This window comes from Quercus lobata, chromosome 2 (assembly GCF_001633185.2).
Source record: "Quercus lobata isolate SW786 chromosome 2, ValleyOak3.0 Primary Assembly, whole genome shotgun sequence".
In the NCBI taxonomy this organism is placed as follows: Eukaryota; Viridiplantae; Streptophyta; class Magnoliopsida; order Fagales; family Fagaceae; genus Quercus; species Quercus lobata.
Genome location: NC_044905.1, coordinates 88,451,118 through 88,471,167, shown reverse-complemented (window position 1 = coordinate 88,471,167; position 20,050 = coordinate 88,451,118). Strand labels below are relative to the sequence as shown.

Genomic DNA, 20,050 nt, shown 5'->3' with positions numbered 1-20,050 from the left:
GGACAAATATTGACCCAAGTGGTCGATTCTTTGTATTGGGCCTAGAGTTTAAGAAAGTAGAGTCTTAAAAGGGAACAAGCCCATAGTCTTTAGTGGGCCTAAGCAAATCGTTCACTGCTTTTTGCTTTTTATTCCCTGGCCCCAATTTGTTCACTCCCCTATTCTACTGCATAGCCTGCATTAGTATTTATATTTAGTACTGGCCTTATCTACCAAGAGAGTCAAGAATGATTATAGTAGTTATAATTATAATAAAGGTTTGTTTAGCAAAAATAAAAAGTATAATATTAGAGAGGTTTAAAAATGAAATCAATTTCAAGCAGGTTTGACAGAGTTCCAAAAAAAAAAAAAAAAAGCTTTCAACATGTGAAAATAATTTTTTCTAGCAATTTGTAAGTTATTTTTTTAAGGTTTCAACTTGTTCATACAACCTATTTGCAAAAGGCTGAAAAAGATACTATACCAAATAGACGCATATCTATAGGTAACACTCATACATTTTTTCCCCTCAAAGGAAAACAAAATTATGGGAAGGATGAGAAAAGAAAAAAAACTTTTATTTCTCTCCTTGTTTTAAGGCTCAAGCATCTATGAACTCCACAAAGAGCAGTGGATTCGGAAAGATACTCGGGATCAATTGGGGCCTAGTATTGAGAATCATCATTCATACTACCCCTGACAATATCACTTATACAAACTAGAAACTACAGAAATTACAACATCTTCATGTCCTCAAGATTTAGCCCCAGTAGTGAGTGTCAATTTGTCTCCATCTGTGAATGAAGTGGGAGAAAAATTTAGGGTCGGAACTAGTTTGGTTATATTCATGGATATGTCAGCTGGGGACTTGATGCCTTGATCAACCTGGAGAATTATTTAAAGAACAAAAATCACCAAAAGGTAAACATAATAATCAATGTGATTGCATGATCCAATGAAGGGAATTATCATAAGCTAGTAAATATAATTAGAAATGTGCATCCAACAGGTGAGCTGATAGATGGTTAGGGGATGAAATGAAGAGATGGTGCACAATGATTAAGACAGCAAATGAAGAAAAGGCAGGTAAAACACCTGGTTCTCAGGCATTTAAAAAATTAACGATTAAATCTTAAATGCTATACATACTGAAGATGCAGACACTGCTTTGATTAACAACATATTGTATCCTCTGAAACCCGCCACAACCTCAACCATTTGTACCCGAGATACCCTATCTGGTCCACCAACATTTAGTAGCAATTGCATTTGCTTACCCTCTGGTTCAACAATTTTGATTGTCAAAATCATTAATACAGACATACAATTCAGCACACAGAGAGAGAGAGAGAGAGAGAGAGAGAGAGAGAAGTCAAAGCATATAGAAAAAGCAGAAGGTTGGCAACATCCATAAAACATAACCACAAATAAAACATAAAGGCTCCAGATTTGGACACTCTTTCCTTACATAGGGATACTCTTCCACAAACAAAGCATTCAAAAGTATCATTTGCATGGTATCATAGAACAGAAGGCAATATTGATATTGCCACATGGCCCACACCTTAATCAAGACTGTCCTTTACCAGAAGATGGATATCCTGAATGTAAGAACCAAATGAATGATGAGGTGAAAAAATAACTTGTTGCAATTTATCATCTATGTTACCAGTATTTAAACTTCGATATTGTAAAATTATACCTGATATCCATCTGCTTGTCAAAGCTCGTATGATAGCTACAACATCCTTGACATACACTGGGCAGCCAAACTCGATTGTCATGGAAGAAGTCCATCTTTTCTCCTTTAGAGAGGACACCATCAATCCACTGCATCAATTAAGAGCCACTCCTTTGGTCATGTACAAAGTAATCATAATATCCCATTTATCAACTGCTTTCTAAAGCTGTAAAACTATAATCATCCCAATAAAAATTTCTATATCTGTAATGTACCCATCCTATAAAATGGTACCCCCCCCCCCCCCACCCCCATCTCTCTCTCCAAGTCAGACCTATCTCACGGCAACACATTTAAACCAGTCACTTGAAAAGTCAATAACAACAATATATGACTTTGAAAAATTATTGACTCGTCACTTACGTAAACTGAAAACTATAGCTTCAATTTCCTTAGACCGCTTAAAATCATTTTGGTAAAAAATGAAAACATTTTCCGAGTACTGGCTGTTGATGTTTCCACAGGATGGTAATTGCCAATTACATGAAAAATTGCTAGTGCTTATATTATTATTAGTCCCATCTCCAACAAATCAATTCTACTATCTGTAACTCCATCCTTTTGTTATGTTGTCAGTTGTCATGTTAGCCACAAATATGTTAGCCAAGAATAGTGAACAGTATAATTTAGTTTTGGTGTGCAACACATCAATGGAGTAAACTCTACATGTTCGTGCAATTCAGTTCAAAGCAGGAAGAATTCCCCACAAATTGTTTATAAATCAGTCAAAAGCCAGTAAACACAACTTGTTCTAGCATCTATAAGATCAAGGTAAGTAGGTAACTCAATCAGATTAACTATGATTGTAATTTTATTTTATTTTTGGTTTTTCTCTATTTTAAGACAGTGAACTGGCAAACAAGATCAGTTTCGAATCATTCTATTAATGGTATATCCAATTTTATAAACCATAAATAGGCAAAATTTCAACACCGAAGAGTTTTAACTACAATGGATGATGACTATGAATGGATGACACTTTCATAATGAAAGGGATCATTCTCATAGCAAGGATTTGGCAGGTTGCAGAACAATATGGGCAAACTATATGCTGAAAGCAACAATAAGAGAACTTTAAAACGAATGCGTTTGCTTAGAACATAGCCATCAGTAACAAGCACTCAGACCTGGTGTGAGAAAGACAATTTATTCTTCCATTCACTTATAAAGCCATTACATTTAGCAGTCTCTAATCAGATGCAGCTAAGATAATAGCCAATAAACTTGTGAATGTACCACATAAGGTCTACATTCTACCTACACACCTAAATTGGAAGCGATTTTGGAACAGGTGAGCTAGTCTGTGGCCCAAAAATGATACTGCTTCTCAAAATTCGGAAACAAACTGCTCTGCTGCCACTTTTGAATTTTCATAAACGTTCACAGGAGCGGTTTCATCTTCTTCCTTGTAGAAGGACTTTACCCCTTCATAAACTGTTTGGGAAATTACATCATAAACAATCTAGCCACAAATATTTTACTGCCAAATAGAAAGATAAATGGATAAGATAGGGAATAGCTGTATCTGAGATTTGTTTTGTCCAGCTAAATAAAAAATAGAAAAGCTCAATGACTTAGAGCTCAAATAGCACTTTCTCTTGCCATAAGAACAAGGTGGAGGGTGAGGACAAGGATTCAAGATCCACTAGGTGCATGTGTAATTTCACAATCCAGCTGCAGCTAGTCAAGGTACTAACAATTTTTCAGGTGTGAGAAACTAAGCTTAGATGACTAATAATAATGGAAAGAAAATGCCTGGACCAGAACACAAGAAAGGTTATTTACTGTATTTACTTGCGCTGGTATGTCATAACTTGTATGCATGCTGTCATTGGCGTGGAAAAAAAATCATAATGTGTAACTGCCCCAATATCTAATAGTGGTATTTCAAAAGGTAGGGCCAATTAAATCAAATGAGTACAAGATGAGACTTGAGAAAAGAGGAATTAAGCCAAAAAAGTGTTGTGGTCAATTCACTCAATTGCAATAAAGGCCTATGAATGTACTTTAATCTTGCCATGTTTGGTGTTTAGGCTTTTGAGTTGGCGAAAGAATTGCAGCCACCTCTAAAATGAAATTTAAAGTATCCCTTAAGCTATTTTTTAATTTAAAAAAAAAAAAAAAAAAAAAAAAAAAAAAAAAAAAAAAACCCAGTAGTGACAGGTTTGTGTTGCAGCATTGCTTAATAAGGCTTAAACTCAAGCTTCCGATATTTTTTTGATAAATAGGTCAAGCTTCATATATTAATTCTTATAAGCCATAGGTCTGCACTCTTGGTATCTTAAGACTTCAGGACCATATATACAAACAATAAGAATACTTAACAATTCATAGTAATTACATTTTCTATTTTTATTACCTCCAGTAATTTCAGCAGTACTTACCTTGATCAGTTGACAAGTGAATCAAAAGGGTACTACCCTCTTTAAAGTTTGATAATCAATCAACAAGAGAAGATGACACATTAACAGACAGTGCATCAGCAGGATCCATTTCACAGACACGAGGCACTGAGAGTGCCGCACAATTCACGACCACATCAGGCTGGCATTCCAAGCATGACATACTTGTCAGTACTTGAAAATATAGATAGAAATTCATCTGTTTTTAAAATTTAAAAATCTATTCTTCTTTTTTTATTTTTTATTTTTTTTATATATAAATTAAAAAAAAAAATCAGAAACAGCAAATTAGATTTATATCGCATATATGGTAATTGTCAGCAGACAAAGCTTTTTAGAATTTCAGATTTTCTGAATTCTGCCTAGACCACTAATGACTAAGACATATGGACCTCCATTTGTGGTAACTAAAAGTTGGATAATTCTCAATTCTGAACTTGACAATGAAAAAGGAAGATGGCAATTCAGTTATACTACTTTCATGATTTCCAATAAATTTCCTGGGGCCAAAAAAAGGTATGAATCAATAGAATCCATTAAAACGACTAAAGATTCCAGGTGGTCTGCTTCTGGGGAGCTATCTGATGACAGCAATTTCAGGAAGTTTTGGAAGTACATTTGGAAGCTAAATGTCCCTCATAAAATACGCCACTTTACTTGGAGAGCATGTAAGAATATCCTGCCCACAAAGGATAATCTAGTAAGAAGGAAGGTCTTAGCTGATGGTTGCTGTGATGAGTGCAAATCATAGTTGGTGTCATCAGGTCACATGTTTTGTACTTGCCCAAGGGCTCAAGAAATTTGGGCTATGACAAATCTGATCCCGCTGAACCAGAATTTCCCTTTTGACTCTTTTCTGGACTTCTTGTGGTTTGCTGTCATGATTGCCAAGTGGGAACAAGCAAAGGTGGAGAAAGTCATCATGATTTCATGGAAGTTATGGAGTAATAGGAATGAAGTGAGGAACGGTGGGGTGAAGAAAACTGGGCAGGCAGTAATTCATGGTGCATTAGACTATTTAGTGGAGTATCAGTCCAGTCAAGCAGGGGAGATTATGCAGAAAACGAAGTGCCCTACTTCATGGACCCCTCCACCTTTAAATGCTTATAAAATCAATGTGGATGGTGCTGTTTTTGCTGCAAATAAATCGGCTGGAGTGGGCATTCTGAATCGGGATGAAGGCGGAAGACTGATTGGGGCAGGTAGCAAGAAATTACAACTCCCCCTTGGTGCCATTGAAGTCGAAGCAAAGGCCATAGAACTCGGGTTGCAGTTTGCAAAAGACAAGCTCATTCAGGACTTTGTGCTTGAGTCTGACTCCCAAATCTTAATTAATGCGCTGAAGGAAGTGTCTCCTCCCCCCACGGCTGTGGCTGCGCTGGTTTATGGATCTCTGTCTACATCACATGAGTTTAGGAAGGTTGTTTTTCCACATGTAGGGAGGCAGGGCAACAGGCCCACTCACTCATTTATTAGCTAAACATGCACTACGCATTATTGATTTTTCTGTATAGATGGAAGAGACTACTTGTTTTCTGGAACAAAAACACCTACCAACTAAATTCATAAATTTCTCTAATTTGCAATCCAAAAATCAAAACTAGACTAACAATAGCGAATATAGTTACTGTTTTGGGGTGAAAACAGAACAGACCAATCTTGGCCAAATGAGTGTGAAATGGGTTCAAATCCTTGCCCAGTTTTTAAATCAACATGGAAAGAAAGCAAATGAGGAAGGACATCAAGCAGAGGTTGAGGAAGGTTAGAGTGGTAAGTGAATGCAAGATCATATTTAAATGGGGTGCCTTGGATCTCTGAAAAGCCTTGTGTTGGTGCAAACACAATAATAATGGAAATAACACAATGAGAAACTGAATAGTACTTCTGAATATTATTAATTCAAATGAGAAAAATTACACAACACTATTTGGACTGAGGCGCGGCACTCGCTCTCTTTAAGGAGATTCAAGCCCTTGGTTGGCTAATCTTTGTAACCAGTGCAGACATTCTCTGACTTGTCTCTCCCAGGATACAACAGCCCAACAAATGTTGTATGGCTAGAACAGCTTCTGCACAAAGTGTTCAAGCCCAAAGCTCCACCAGAAAAACACCTTTCTTTGGCCCGGAATCTCTCAAGTATTTAGGAATATTATTGAATTCACTCTCTCACACAATACTCTTTGCTTTTAACTATTTTCTTCATTCACTCTTGATGTGTAATTAGTCCATAGCATAGCCGTATATATAGTCTTCCAACTCTTCACATAACCTACATGTTATTTATTAATTTAGAAAACTTCTCTCAATTTTATTAATCTAACTTACATACAAGTAACTCTTTCTTTAACAACTTTTATTATAACTCATCTCTTTATTTATCATCAGTTATTTTGAGTTTTAACATATTTAATTTAAAATGTACTAACACCTTGCAATATGTGTTGTCCCAAATAGCCAGTGCCTACCACCACCAAAACTTTCTTCCTATTACTCATATCTCTTATCTCTCTCTCTCAGGAATTGTTGGGGTTGTTGTTTTTTAAGCTTTTTTATGGAATTGGAAGATTATGACTGGTGCTTTGATAATTGGAATGGGATGGGCTTCTATCTTTTTGCAAATTTTTGTAGTTCGGTAAGGGAAACTTTCTGTTGTCAGTGTCAGTCAGAGGGCTGTCACGACACTGCCAGTGTTTCTCACATTGCCTGAAAGTGAAGGAATGAAATGGTACAGTGGGCTTGGGAAATGGGGGATAGAATTATGGGTGACAATTGGCAAAGGAAAAGAGGTTGGGTCCCAAAGCAGAAACGTGTCAATTCCGATTTTAAATTTCAGTTTTTCTGAATATTGTTGATGAATTTTTTTTTTTTTTTTGGAGATCCAAGATAAAAATGATTTTTTTTTTTTTTGAAGAAGAGAAGATACATATATTTATTAATTTATTAATGTCTATTTCTTTTTTGGTAAGTATTAAAGCCCATTTAAAGTTTGGATTTGAGTTGTTCTTAATTTCGTGGTAGATAAAACAACATGTTAATTTGGTATTTTTTTAAGCCCATAAATGTTTATATATATATATATATATATATATGAGAATCAAGCCCATATATCACATATATACCAATTGAATACACAAATAAGTAAATTACAAAAAAATGTGCTAAAAAACACTGAATAATTCCCCAAGAAATAAAGATAAATTTTTATTATATTCAACATTGTAAAATAGAAAGAAGAAGCAAACCGAACCAAAAAAATAAAAAAGAGAAAAAGATATCAACCAAAAAATTAAAAAGTCCTGAAACACACCATAAAATAATCATAAAATTTGAGGTAGCCACAAAAATTATTAGATCCCATTGCTTTTCTATTTAACATAATCTATCATTTTCTTCTAGTAGAGTACTTTATTCACTTTGTCAGGAGTTTGTGACGTTAAAATTATCACAATTTTTTTTTTGGTGCTAATTTTTATAGTAAATGACTGTGGGAAGTACTATTCATAGGTGCTCAATTTTATTTATTTAATTTTTTTTTTTCTTATAAGCATTAAGCAATCAACTGCTAACTTCAGTACATCGCAATCTATCACTTGAAAGTTGAATGCACACAGCCCTATAGATTCATTTACTTAGTTGAATCCTACTCCTTCCCCAATTGAAAGGTCACTGTCGCGGTGTTATCGCCACCGCCAAGCTCCATACTGAGACCTACCCCTTTTAAAAACCCCAACTAGAACTAAGCACTAAACCAATGTTACAAACTGCCTATAATTTTTCAATGGACATTTCGCCACTTATAATTGATTAATAGGTTCCATTTCGCCACTAAGTTAACATATTACTGATCTTGGTACTACTATTGTAAGAATTAAGGAATAATAGGTTTAATATAGAGAAACAAACAATATTGGTTTTGGTACTACGGTAAGAATTATTCAATTAAAATTTCATACTTAATCGCTATATGGCTATATGGCCATGTGAATTAAAATTACTTGTACGGTTTTTTTGGTCAAAATGGGAGGTTTGACTATGGTGAATTGGTGGGGGTGTTCTTTAGTAGATGAGTATGGTTTGCACATTATTGAAAATGGCAGTGTGCCCTTATATTCAATTAAAATTTCATACTTAATCGCTATATGGCTATATGGCCATGTGGATTAAAATTTCATGTACGGTGTTTTTTGTCAAAATGGGAGGTTTGACTATGGTAGCCTAGTGGGGGTGTTCTTTAGTAGATGAGTATGGTTTGCATATTATTGAAAATGGCAGGGTGCCCTTATAGTCAAGTGAAAATATTATTGCGTATTCTTGGTGTGATGGTCATTCTACAAATACAAAGCTCTTATAGGGTGAGGGGTAAAAGTCGGGGTTCAAACCTCTAAGCAATGACAAAACCAAGAATTTGTATTTAGGTGGCCGAATAAAAAAAAAATGAGAGGATTAATTTTTTTTTATCTATAGTTCTAATGTCTATACTACTACATCCATGCTTAGCATAATAATTAAAATAGTATTGTAAACATGTGCTACAAAAGGTGTATTTATTTATTTATTTATTTTTTTGGCGGAACAAAAGGTGTATATATTAAAAATAAACAATCATGCAACAAGTTGATAAAAAGATTTAATTTTTTTTTTTTTTTAAGTTTCAACTTATGACGTTCGTTCCTATTGTTAACTCTTTATCATTAGACCAAGACATCAATCGATTCTTGGTGTAAGTGGAGATTGAACCCCAAACCTCTTATTTAACTATTAGAGATTTTACCAGTTGAGCTAACTAAACCCACAAAAGATTTAATATTTTAAGCTTATGTGTAATCAACTATCACTAAGATTGAGACAAGATTGACAAAAAGATTGGAGTAATATATTTTTTTTCTTTAAAACCGATTGGAGTAATATTTCAAACTTACGTGTAATCAACTATCACTAAATATCCCATCAAGAAAATAAAAAACTATCACTAGATATATAAAAAATAAGTAATAATATTAAAAGCCAAATATTTTTATTCAAAACTGTAATTATTGCTCTTTAAGAGAGCATTATCAATGTTTCAAAAAAAAAAAAAAGAGAGCATTATCAAGTATCGAATTAGGAGTGAAATTCTAAATAATTTTCCTTTTACTATAAACAATCTATTAAGTATAGTAATGTCTGAGATTTAAAAAATGCTAAAAATATTAGACAAAATATATTTGTATCAGTTCTAATAATAGTTTCTTACATTTATATATCATATAATAGATTAATTAATTTAATGACTAATAACGAAGGTAAGAAAAATCATACCTAGGGTCTCACATGTAGGACTTGTAGCAAACTATAATCTAAATTGAAGTGTAAGTTGGGGAGTTACAGTATATCTTTGCTTTGAAAGACAACTTGAGGTGCAACTCTGCCAACCCACCGCGACTTAAAGCATATTGTAATCTCAAATCAGTAAAAAAAATCTTGTCTTAATAAATTGGCGGACTGGACGAAGAAGTAAAGAAGGACACGGGTTCACCAAAAAAATAAAATAAAATAAAGGACACAGGTTCTATCCAGTGTCCATTTCAATTGGATGCATTAAGACGTGGACACATGAAAAAATAAAAAGCAAAAAGCAAAGCAAACTAACTAATAAGTGAGTCTAATTGTTGGAGATTTAGAAATGAAAGAGAGAGAGAGAGAGAGAGAGGATGAAAGAAACCCTCTATGACTGTGATTGTGCTCTAATTTTTTGCCCAAAATCCTAAATGTAGATCAACGGAGCCTTGTGGTGCTGTTTGTGACTATGCAATGCTCAAATTTTGTGAGAATGATGAAGAAACCCTCCACCATTGATAGGCCTAGAATGTAAAGACCTCTTGTGATGAATTAACAAATTAATTAATCAAGTTAATTAATTAATTCAATTAGCATGCAATATGCATGGTAGCACAAACAAATCACAAATTAACTAAATACAGTAGAAATTAAATTGATACGGTGATTTGTTTACAAATGAGAAAAACTACACGGCAAAAACCCCACCGGGTGATTTTAAGGTCACCACTCTCGAGAATTCACTATTATCAAAAAAAGCGGTTACAAGTAAAGGAATTTCAGTACCTTATACCAACCTACAATTGAATTCTTACCCTAATACTCAATTGGACTTGTTTTGTAGTGACAATCTCTCCTTTTCAATGCACAACTCTCAGTATATGACTAACCAATTTGATGTGCGGATCCCAGTATGCGGCTTATTCACCAACTTGAGAAAGATGTTGGCTGCAAAGTTCTTCAATTCATTACACAATGAAGATCACGAAACTCCTCGATTACAAAACCCTAGGGTGTACAAACACAATAGCTTCTTCAGGAGAAAGATGAATTAGGGTAAATTTTGTCTTCAGTCATAATTTGCATGAACACAACTTTGCTTCACACTCACGTAACCTTTTACGGCTCTTAAAATAATCCTTATACATGTTTAGGGTTGTGAGAAAAGAAAGTCCAAACATATACACACGGATTGAATGAAAATCAGAGCTGAAAATCTGTTTTTCATAAATCTCGATAGATAGCTTATCTGTCAAGCTAGTTGTTGAGCATTGGGCTTCAGCAGCTTTTAAACCTCGATAGATACAAGTTGTCGAGCTTTAAAATCCAGCACTTCTTCATTTGTTTCTTGGACAGACTTTCATGGCTTTAACACTTAATTTTGAAACTTTGTTCCTTGAAACATTAAACACATCCTAGATCTACCAAATTACAAGTAAAATGCATTTTGTCAAAGGATTAGCCAATTCTAATTTGACATATGTTCCTAACATTAAATCACATATGTCCTAACAATCTCCCCCTTTGTTAATCCGTGACAAAATCACAACAAACAAATGAACATATGAGAGAAATCATAAATCACTCAATTCATACTCACTTGTTGAATACAATAAAATTTATCCTAACATAAACTCTTGAAAAACTTTGCAAGAAGAGAGTTTATGGCAAGAAGACTTTGACAACCTGTATTTCATAAATACTTTAAACAAAACTCATCACGGTATTTTAGTGTGAAACAAAAATAAAAGATTGCATACAATATATAAGAATCATGTGTATAAAGAGAGAAAAGAAACAATACATGTAAAGATAGGTGAAAGAAAGTAATAACAACCTCAATATATATATCAACATAAGTACGAGGTTTGTTATCACTAAGTGGTCACAAGATCGATGTACAAAAATAATGTATCTAAAATAGAAAGAAAAGAAAAGATACAAAAAGTCCTCACTACATCCCTCATAAACACTCCCCCTATCACAAAAATCTCCTATGCTAACCCTCTCCCTATGTATGACTACTCTCATATCAAAACTACTCCCCCTTTTTGTTACGAGTGATAAAGGGTAAGTATATCAAGTAGACATCTCATTATCATTGGGCAAGCTATCACCATCGTCCTCATCAGCATCATCACTGCCAGAGCCATCATCACTCTCATCCTCGGAAGTCGGTGGAGATGGAGAAGAAGCAACAGTGAAACCACCCATGATAACCTGTCGTCGTGCAATAAGACCGACATGGGTGTTCACTTAACACAACTCATCATTGGTGTCAAGGCGAGCATCCATGCACACAAGCTGTGCCATGATGGCCTCAAGTGTCACTCCACTCGCAGAAGATGAAGGAGCGGATGTGGATGGAGCGATAGAAGTTGGAGGAATCGCCGTCTTTGTCCAGGGCCGCCTCGGTTTGAGTTGTGCCTCGCTCCGTCGAACGGTAGCTACATCTATAGCACTCATAACCGTGAAGTGAGGAGACTCGGGAAAGGAGACAGAAAAATGGCAAAGGATCTGCGTGATAGCTGAAGGAAAAATGAGCTTATCACGGGTCACCGTATCCCTATAAACATCTATAAGGGATAGAATGAAGTGAGAAGGGAAGTCGATAGAGATATCCTCTAAGAGGGATGAAAAAAATCGAACACGAGGTTCTGTAATGGAGTTATAGTGAGACAAAGGATGAAGAATGAATGTCATCACCATGCCCAGGAACCTCAGACCTTTTGCAAAGCCCGAGCAAGGGGTGTTTTGATAGTCACCACAAGAAGAAGGTGTCTCATAGAAGAGAGACGAGAGTTCGTCTTTGGACATAGTCCTCAGACGATCTCAGCTAGTGTAGTTAGGATGCGCTACCCTAAGAATGTGTAGTACCTCGGATACAATATCCAGAGTAACTACTATGCGTGTACCTCGAACGCGAGAGAAGAAATGAGGTACAGAAGTATCGAATCCACGCATATTGGAGTAAAAATCCTGTATGATCACAGAGGGACAAGTGAACGGGATGTCACATAGTGACCCCAAACCCCTACTGTAAATGACAGTGAGTAGGTCAGTATCAAAGAAATCTGATAAGATGACTTGGCATTTCGAATGAATGCGTCGTTGAGAAAAGTTCTTCGAAAAGTCATTTTGGGCTTTATCATCACGGAACTGTACGTGAGAAGGTGTAGGGTCAGAAGAAGAAGTGGATGCCCCAAAACGAAGAGGGTTCTGGGACAAAGTAGATTTGCGTTTGGGTGCCATAGAGTAGACTAACGCAAGAAAGAGAGAGAGGGAGAGAAAGAGACAATTAGAAAAGTACCAACAAGACAAAATATAAGAATATAGAACTTGAAAGTACGTATGCATGAAAATGCATAAACACGTGACATGTAAACTTAAATACATCATGGGCTCAGCCCAATCTAAACCTATCAGCATACAACATTACAACAAAGTAAACACACATCTAAAATGCATGAAACATTGTTATAATGCAAATGTGATGCAACACATGAACATTTAGGATCATTTATACAAAAACCATCCTAAAAATTTCACAAAAACTTCATCAATTTTGAAAAACCCCAAAAAAATTTTCAAAAACCTAAAACCTAGATCTAAATGCATGAAGAATGAGAGATAAAGAGATCATACCAAGTTATTTGAGACAAAAAAAAAAAAAAATGCCAAAAATCACGTGGGTTGAAGGTTTTGAGAGAGAAGAGAGTGTTTGGGAGGTGAAAAGACTGAAAACAATCGAGAGAGATCGAGGAGAAATGAAGAAAAATCGCACAGAACCTTTATATAGAAAATTCATAAATCTCAACAGATCAAGAGGTGTCAAGATTTAAAACGCGTGAAAAATCTATCAAAGAGCTGTCCAGGATCTGTCAAGAGGTGTCCATAGCTAGAGGATCTCGATGGATCGAGAAGCTATCAAGCTTCTAGAAAGTTTCTCAAAGGATCAAGCAGCTATCGAGGAGCTATCGTGAATGCAATAAAAAGTAGTTGAAGGGGCTCGATAGATAGCCTAGCTGTCGAGAGGTGTCCAGCAGTTGTCGAAATTGCTTAAAAATAGTTTTTCAAGAAGAGAAAAAATACAGATATGAATGCAATCAAGCATGGTATACAACCAAAGATCCAAACAACATTTTGAACTCTCAAAATCATCTCCCAATAAGAAAAATGTCATGCTCATAGATCCAAAACACACACACACACACTTAAACAAGTTTAACCAATTTTATATTTCAAAAGCAAGTTAAGACAGTTTAATAAGCATACATTAACTTATGTATTCCTTGTAATGACCAAATCACATTGTACCTGCAAATGTATCAAAAGTAGCAAAGAATATTGTGTGTTGTGTGTGAAAAACTTCGCAAGATTGCATAAGTGTCTACATGTTATGAAAATTTGAGATATGAGAAAATCACTTTAACTCACACACAATTATAACTGTTTGATGAGGACTATCACCTTCGAGGTACATCCTATAACTCCCACATCTCCTAGAATACTCGCTTGATATCATATATAAAACATTTTGGTTCTTTTTGCTTTTTATTTTTCTTTGCATATTTTTCTTTTAAGTAAACCATGCATGGGCATATAAGAGATAGAAAAGAAATACCCAATGATGTTAAGCATTTGACATTTCACTTTTGCTATGCCAAAGCATACAAATGTCATTTTATGATTGGCGGGCAACAGTGGTGAGATGATTATTTATGCCTTTCTCTTAGGATTTTCTAGTCTTTCCCGTTAAAAAGAGTGATACAAGTGTTAAGTACAAGAGATTACTTAACCTTATTCATCACAAACACGAGCCACAAAACTCACTTGCTTAGTTATGCATAGAGAAGTTCATCTAAGCTACAAATGATACAAAGTTTAGAAATAACTCAAGGAGGTGTTAAGGAACAACTCAACAGAATCAAGAACAGAAGCTCAATCGATCCACCAGGTGTCGAGAAGCTATCGAGGATGCAAAACCATTCTCAATCGATCCACCAGGTATCGAGAAGTTGTCGGGATTGCGATAAAAAAAAGCTGAAGAAGCTCGACAGACAGCAAGGTGTCGAGGAGGTATCGAGGAGGTGTCAAGCCAGCTTTTAAAAGCAGTTTTTCGAGATGAGAAAAACACAGACATGAATGCAATCCAACATGCAACTCAACCAACAATTCAAACAACATATTAAGCTCTCAAAATCATCTCTCAATTAAAAAAAAAATTAAGCACATGGATCCTCAAAAACACATACACACACTAAACAAGTCTAACTAATTTTATATTTCAAAAACAAGTCAAGACAGTTTAGTGAGCGTACATTAACACATGTAAAACCTTGTAATGGCCAAATCACATTGTACCTTCACATGTATCAAGAATAGCAAAGAATATTGCGTGTTGTGTGTGAAAAACATTGCAAGATTGCATAAGTGTATACATGTTATGACGATTTGAGATATGAGAAAATCGTTTTAACTCACACACAATCATAATTGCTTGATGGGGACTATCACCTTCGAGGTACATCCTATAACTCCCACATCTCCTAGAATACACGATTGCAATCATTTTTAAAGCATTTTTTTATCTTTTTGCTTTTGATTTTTCTTTGCATATTTTTCTTTTAAGCATATCATGCATGGGCATATTAGAGAGAGAAAAGAAATACCCAATAATATTTGACATTCCAATTTTGCTATGCCTAAGCACACAAATGTCATTGACACTGCACTTTTGCTATGCCGAAGCATACAGGTGTCATATTATGATTGGCGGGCAACAGTAGTGAGATGATTATTTATGTATTTCTCTCAGGATTTTTTAGTCATTCCCGTCAAAAAAAGTGATATGAGTGTTAAGTTCAAGAGACAACTTAATCTTACTCATCACAAACACGAGCCACAAAACTCACTTGCTTAGTTGTGCATAAAGATGTTCATCTAAGCTACAAATGATACAAAGTTTAGAAGACTTTGTTTCAATGGCCATCCAAGGTACACAAGTACCAATGTACACAAAACACACATTGTTTTTGTATTTTTCTGATTTTTCAAATTTTTTTTTATATGAAAAACAAAATAAAGAAAAACTGAAAAATAACCAAACAAAAACATGTTAAACAACCAAAGCATAAAAACTAGACTGACTCAAAACTTGAAAGCAAAACACATAAGTAATGCACACACAAAAACAAGAAGAGAGAGAGAAAAGTGACAAAATCACTTGGAGCCCTTTCCCTTCCACACCCTGGAAGAACCCTTCCTTTGATTAAACCCTTGAACTGGTGGTGAGGGAGAAAAACCATTCAAGTTCGAAAGGAACATAAGGGCTTTGAGAAGATCCCCAAGGGGAACAAGAGAGGATTGAAGCTGATTCTGGTTCCCATAGGCTATCATGTCGTTGCTCTGTTGAATGGCAAGCCACTTGTAGCAATTTGGTCAAGTATGACTGGCAACTCCACAATGATGACAGAGATGATGCTTCTTTTGTTTAGGCTTTTGAGAGTTAGCCTTCTAAGCCCTAGGGTTTTTAACATCTTTCTTCTCAAGCTTAGGGGGTGCTCCTAAGATAGATTTACCCTTGTCTATGTTCTTACTAGCTAATTCAGTTTTAATCTCACTGTTCTCAATTTTGACATTATTAGCAGGAGGAACAAAAACAGTAATACTAGAAGAAGAAGTATTAGAGGAAGAAAGAACATACCCTAAACCTATTCGATCTAAAGTAGATTTCTGAATGCTGAGCATATCATCAAGCTTTGCACTTGAAGTCCTCTCCAATTGAGCTCTGACTTGAAACAACTCCGCTTCAAGCTTCTTGGTCTTCTCAGCCAAGAAATTGTTCTCGAACCTCAGTGCTCCAATAGTCTGACTGGCTTCATCAAACTTTGTGGAAAGCTCCTCACAATCAAGTTCCACATCACTAAACTTCTTGGTGGTTAGCCTATATATTTTCTCATGCTTCTCAGAAAGCTTGTACAGCTTCTCATAGGCTGTATGAATGTCATTTTGATCATCCATCTTCTCAAATTTGGATTCCACCAATTCCTCCTCTTCAACCACATCTTCAACAATCCCATCAATAGGATCAATAGTGGTTGTGAAGGCATTTAAGATTTCGTCATCCTCATTGTCGGAATCATCCTCAGGCTCGATGTCACTTAAGGTAACAGCAAGTGCCTTACTCTTCCCAATACTCTTGAGGTATGTAGGACACTCATGCTTCATGTGACTGAAGCCTTGACACCTAAAGCACTTAGGTCCTGCGGGAACAATGTACTGACCACCTTCCTTAGCATCCTTCTTCCCTTTGTCTTGGCCTTTAAACTAAGAAGAACTGGATTGCTTGCGGTCCTTGTCGAAACCCTTTCCATTGGCATTCTTCATAAACTTTTTGAACTGCCTGGTGATGTAGGACTTCATCTTAGAATCTTCATCATCAGAAGATTCATCTGTCTCACTGCTCTTGGCCTTCAATGCCATGCTCTTGCCTTTACCTGTCTTGCCAATTCTAGTCAACCCTAGCTCGTAGGTCTGCAAGTTTCCAACCAGCTCAGTCAAAGGAATCTTATCAATATCCTTTGATTCCTCTATTGCCGTGATCTTGGCATGAAATCTCCCAGGTAGAGATCTGAGCACCTTCCTTACAATCTTGGGTTCAGGAATGGTTTCCCCAAGATTGAAGGCTGAGTTCACTATGTCCTTTAGCTTGGCATATAACTCATCGAAAGACTCATCCTCCTCCATTTTTATCTCTTCAAAGCTTGTACTGAGCCTCTGAAGCTTTGAATCTTTACACCTTTTGTACCCTCATAGGTTGTCTGGAGGATGGTCCAAGCCTCCTTGGTGACTGAACTGAACAATGCATTCAATGCTCTGCTGTTGAAGTTTGCCGCCTTAATCTTGGCATCATCCCAGTCGGCTGGCGCTTCTATAGGCTTAGTCCAGCATATCTCCACAGCTTACCACACTTTATCATCTAAAGACCACAAGAAAGCTCTCATGCGTACTTTTCAGTATGCATAGTTAGTGTCATCAAATAAAAGAGGTATGATTAATGACTGTCCTCTATCCATAACAAACAAGGGTCAATGGATCAACACAGTAAAGATTAAATCCTAATCAGAGTGTGCCTGCTCTGATACCACTTGATAGGCCACAAACTGAATGACCCCTTGTGATAGAAATTAATTAATTAATTAGTCAAGCTATTAATTAATCAATTTATCATGCAAACGCGTGATAACACAAACAAATCACCAATAAACTAATTATGCAGCGGAAAATAAATAACATGGTGATTTGTTTACGAATGGGGAAAACCTAACGGCAAAAACCCCACCGGGTGATTTTTTGGTCACCACTCCCGAAACTCCACTATTATCACAACAAGCGGTTACAAGTAAAGGAATCCCAAGTACCTTACCAATCTACAGTTGAACCCTTACCTTAATACCCAATTGGACTTGTTCTGTAGTGACAGTTCCCCTTTCTGATGCACGACTCCCAAGTACGTGACTAACCAATTGTGCGGATCCCAGTACGTGACTTCAATCACCAACTAAGAAGGTTGTTGATTGCAAAGTTCTTCAGTTCATCCACACGATGAAGGTCAAGAAGATGCTTGGTCACAAAACCCTACGGTGCACATACACAGCAACTTCTTCAAGAAAAAGAGATGAACTAGGGCAAGAACTTCGTCTCCGGTCACAATTTGTTTGAACAGAGTTTGCTCAAAGCTTGTGCAACTTGTGAACTGTTTGACGGCCCTTAAAACAATCATTTTATATGTCTAGGGTTAGGAGAAAAGAAGGCCCAAAGACATATTCACGGATCCCAAGAAAATCAAATTTGAATTCTGAAAATCTTAAACCTCGACAGATAGGAGGTGTTGAGAAGCTGTCGAGCAGGTGTTGAGTACACCGAACTTTGAACAGCTTTCTTAAACTCGATAAATGCAACTGTCAAGCCAGCTGTCGAGCTTTAATGAATTTGCACTATCAACTTGTTTTCTTAGATAAACTTGAAGGATTCAACACTTGATCTTGAAACATGGTTTCTTGAAGTATTTAAACACATCCTAAATCTACTCAAATACAAGTAAAGTGTGTTTTGTCAAAGGATAAGCCAATTACATAAAATCATGACATACGTTCTTAATGTGAAACACATATGTCCTAACACCTCTGAGTCGTCGACAAACAAATGATGCTCTGTTTTGGTTGCATTCTACAGAGGGGGAATATTCGGTTAAAACAGGGTACCACCTGGCTAGAGAGTTAAAGAAAGAGATGGATGTAAATGGAGAGAGCTTTTCTTCGGTGGGAAACAACATGGTGTGGGGTCAGTTATGGAAACTCCATATTCCAAACAAAGTCTGCATCTTCGCATGGCGCATTTGCCATGACATTTTGCCCACTCGTGTGAAGCTTGCTCGAAGATTCATTACAGAGGATGACACATGCCTTCTATGCAACAGAGACTCTGAATCTACACTTCATGCCTTATGGGAATGTAGTGTGGCTCAAGATGTGTGGGCGGCCTGTGCGAGATGGTTGCAAAAAATGGTGGGAGGTCAGATTGATGTGTTGCAACTAGTGGAGGTGCTACTGGAAAAATTAACAATTGGGGAACTTGAGCTAATTTTTGTCCAAGCCTGGTTGATTTGGAGTCAAAGGAATTCTATTATCCATGGGGGGTGAATGCAAGACCCGTCTTGACTGAACAAGAGAGCAACAGAATTTCTAGAGGAGTTTAGAGAAGCTCAACAACACCTGGCAGTTCCAACGTCCATTGCTAGAGAAACCCAGTAGAGCCCACCGCTGGAAAATGGATTTAAGCTGAATTTTGATGCAGCCATCTTTGAGGATTTATATGCGTCGGGGTTTGGTGCAGTTATACGCAAGGAGGAGGGCGAAGTGATGGCAGCCTTGGCAGCGAGAGGACCACTTGTTTTGAATTGTGAGGAGGTTGAGGTGCTGGCTTGCAGCAAAGCCTTGGAGTTCGTTGTGGATGTAGGGTTCGTCGAGCTTATTATAGAGGGTGATAATAAGTCAGTCATGCGAAATATTTCTCACTCACAGCCTAACAGTTCACATCTGGGACACTTGTATGGGTATATCCAATGTTTATGCACAGGCCTTCGAGCTATGTGAGTTGGGTGGGTAAGCCGTAGAGCCAATGGGGTGGCTCATTGTTTAGCAAAGTTTGCTAGAGGGTTAGGTGATGAGGTTGTATGGTTAGAGGAGCCCCTCCCCCTGCGTTAGAAGCTCTGTATTTGGACTTGGCTAATGTTTAATGAAATCCATTTCACTTTCAAAAAAAATTGTCCCTACCATTAAGTTGGATGAAAAATACTAACGTGACTAATAGTGACATTTAAATATTAATATTGATGTCATGTGGATTGCCACATGGCCTTTTTTTTTTTTTTTTTTTAATTATATTAAGTCTTCATTATTATATAAGAGATCTGAATTTCAATTTTCGCCTCTACCAAAAACCAATTAATGTTTCTTAACTTAATAATAAAGAGCAATCAATATGGAGCAAAAGTAACAAATTTGAAATATTATAGCATATTTTAATAAAAAAAATAAAAACAAACCCA

At 36.3% G+C, this 20,050-nt stretch overlaps 1 pseudogene; it reads right to left on the bottom strand.

The window, feature by feature from the left end:
- Nucleotides 1-650: 650 nt before the first annotated feature.
- Nucleotides 651-6,617, bottom strand: LOC115974249 (annotated as a pseudogene).
- Between the last annotated feature and the right edge of the window lie 13,433 nt (nt 6,618-20,050).